Raw genomic sequence first — 2,716 nt, 5'->3', positions numbered from 1 at the left:
GATGGAGAAGCATTTCTGCTTATGACCCAAACAGACATTGTTAAAATTATGAGCATTAAGCTGGGCCCTGCTCTCAAAATTTTCAATTCTATCCTGATGTTCAAAGCTGCAGAGAAGAACTCTCACAATGAACTTTGAAGATGGTGAATTTCGAATACCATCAGCTTTCCGCTTTAAAGCTCATGTTTTATTCAAAGCACAAGAACAGTTATAACTCCCAAGTGAGAAGTGTCCAAAACCCAAAAGAGCAATGCTATTGGATTATTTATATTCCTCCAGAGACAATATATATGAATTCTTATGAAAGTGCTTGAGCTTTTAACCAGGTACTGTCTAACAACAGTCATCTTTTGGTTCTGTTCACTGAGCTAAATTTATCTTTGTAAATCTTTTTGAGGCTGGGGGGGTGGGAGGGGAACGGGGACTTCATTAATTATTTATGGATAAGGGGGGACAGAGTAAGAACTTTTGGCATTTTGTAAACATTGTTGAATTCTCTTTCATGTACACTGTTTCTTTTTCAATACTTTCAGGAATCTTTTTATATAATCAAATTTCGACTTAAACCAAATTAGTCAAAACCTGGCTGAGTTTAGCCAGTGGGACTGTTATCTGTATTGTTAATTCTGTGCCATATTTTGAATTGCAATATTATGCTAAGTAAAACTTTGCAAGTCATGATATTGCCTAACTGCTTGTCATCGTTTGTTGGGGCTGAATAGTTGTAAAAATTACTTTTCCTTAAATCAGTGTTTTTGCTTTTGCACGTATTATGAAATGTTAAACAAATTACTTTCACCAGCATCTTTACTATAATTACCAAAAACATGTATATAAGTAATGGAATTGAAAAATAAAATATATAAACAGAAATAAATTAGGCGATGTATTTGAATGGCATCAATTTCAAACCTCATGGTGCCCTGTGTGTTGGACTCTTGTAGAGTCCAGCGGTATCATGGAATATGCAGTTAACGTGGGGGTGGGGGTGGGTAAGGATCTTGAACTATTTATGAGATTATCTTGAGTGTCTCTCTAATTGTCATTGAGGTAACTGGTGCTTTTCAGAGACCGATGAAGGGCTTATTCTGTCAATTGAAACACTAATCTGTATAGAGCTCTGTCTCAGATATGGATGTTGCTGTGTCCTCTTAACCCAAAGGTTTTCTTCAGGGTTTCCTGAAGAGAAAGTGTATAGATTTTACTAAAAAGGCAAGGTGTGCGGGAGCAACATCAGGTGGCACAAAGATTCTAAATGCTCACACATCAGGGAGGCGACTTCCCAAAACAATCATTCAAGAACCTCTGTTTTGGAAAGATTCCTTTCTCTGTGAAACAGTTCACCTCAATATATAAGCATACAGATGCACTTTAAATGAAAGCCCTTGCTTACCTATAAAATGATAGCTGGTAGTGTTTCTTTTGTAAGAATGCATTCCCAATACAAAAGGTAAATTATTTTATCAGACTTCAGATGTAATTTCTAATTCCAGGATTGGATATTTATTCAAGGACTACTTTAAAAATAGAAAATAAGTTTGTAGCATGCTGTCTGAATTCGAGGGAACGTTCCACCTCTCAGTTTTTCTGATGTAGAACTTCCTTTGATGACCCCGGTTGGAAGTCTGTTAGCAGCCTTTTGCATTTGTCGTAATTCAAGGTAAAAACAGGATCAGTGACATCTGCAGTGTCCCATTCGTTTCTCTGCATGAATCTGCTTAAATAAGTTTTTTTGTTGTTAGTTTTTATTCCCTTTTTTATGTTTTGTTCAGAATTTGTACATTCAAGTTGCACTTGTTATATCTGACATGAATGAAATAAAATTTAAATTGCAGATACTTTTTTACATATGTATGATTTTTAAGAAAGCTTGTCAAATAGGAGGGGCAAATGAGAATAGGAACAACATCAAGCATATGGGCATTGACTAGCTGTGTAATGACTGCAGGAATTAAAATTGTCAAAATATGTCCCAGACAATGTGAAGAGCAACAAAACTTTTGAAAATTATATTATTAGGTCAAGTAGAAGTGACACATTGGGTAATTTGTCTTTCTGATTTAAAGCGTACATTATACAAAAGAGACAGTTAAATCTTATTGGAAACATTTACTCATACTATGCAGCATGTTGTTAATATGTTAGAAGCAAGGCATTAAGCATCCTTAGAGTGGAAGACTGTACCTCAGAAAGGGAAACTTCACCATTCCTTCTCTGGAACAGAGTCTAAGTCTTAACGAAGGAAATAGGGGGCCACGATGGCAGAAGAGTCTGACATGCGAGAAGCAGTCTAGGGGAAAGACAAAAGGGAGGAACGGGAAATGTGGAACTTGAGAAGACCTTTCCATCTAAAGACATTTTAAAAAATTACATGATTGAAATTATTCTACAGTAACCAGTAAGAATGAGTCGTTTTTTTTTATTCATTCAACTTCACGCAGTTTTGTGTTTAGTTTAGATAAACATGTAAATGTAACTTCTCATGGCTAAAATAGAAATTCATTTTAAATGGTAATAGACATTGTAGCAATCTGGGCGCTGTGAGATAACTGATGAAAATATGCAATGAAGAATACCAAGAAAGGACAGTCTCCAGTCTGGTGGTTCAGAACCGGAATTTTTCTGAGCTGTGAAAATATTTAATGAGAGTGGCGATGCCTGCAGAGCAGAAATAGAAGAGTTGAGGATGTATCAGTGGGACAGGCTAAAAAAAAAA

This window comes from Pteropus vampyrus, unplaced genomic scaffold (assembly GCF_000151845.1).
Source record: "Pteropus vampyrus isolate Shadow unplaced genomic scaffold, Pvam_2.0 Scaffold43, whole genome shotgun sequence".
Classification (NCBI taxonomy): Eukaryota; Metazoa; Chordata; class Mammalia; order Chiroptera; family Pteropodidae; genus Pteropus; species Pteropus vampyrus.
Note: the sequence above shows the minus strand (reverse complement) of the source record.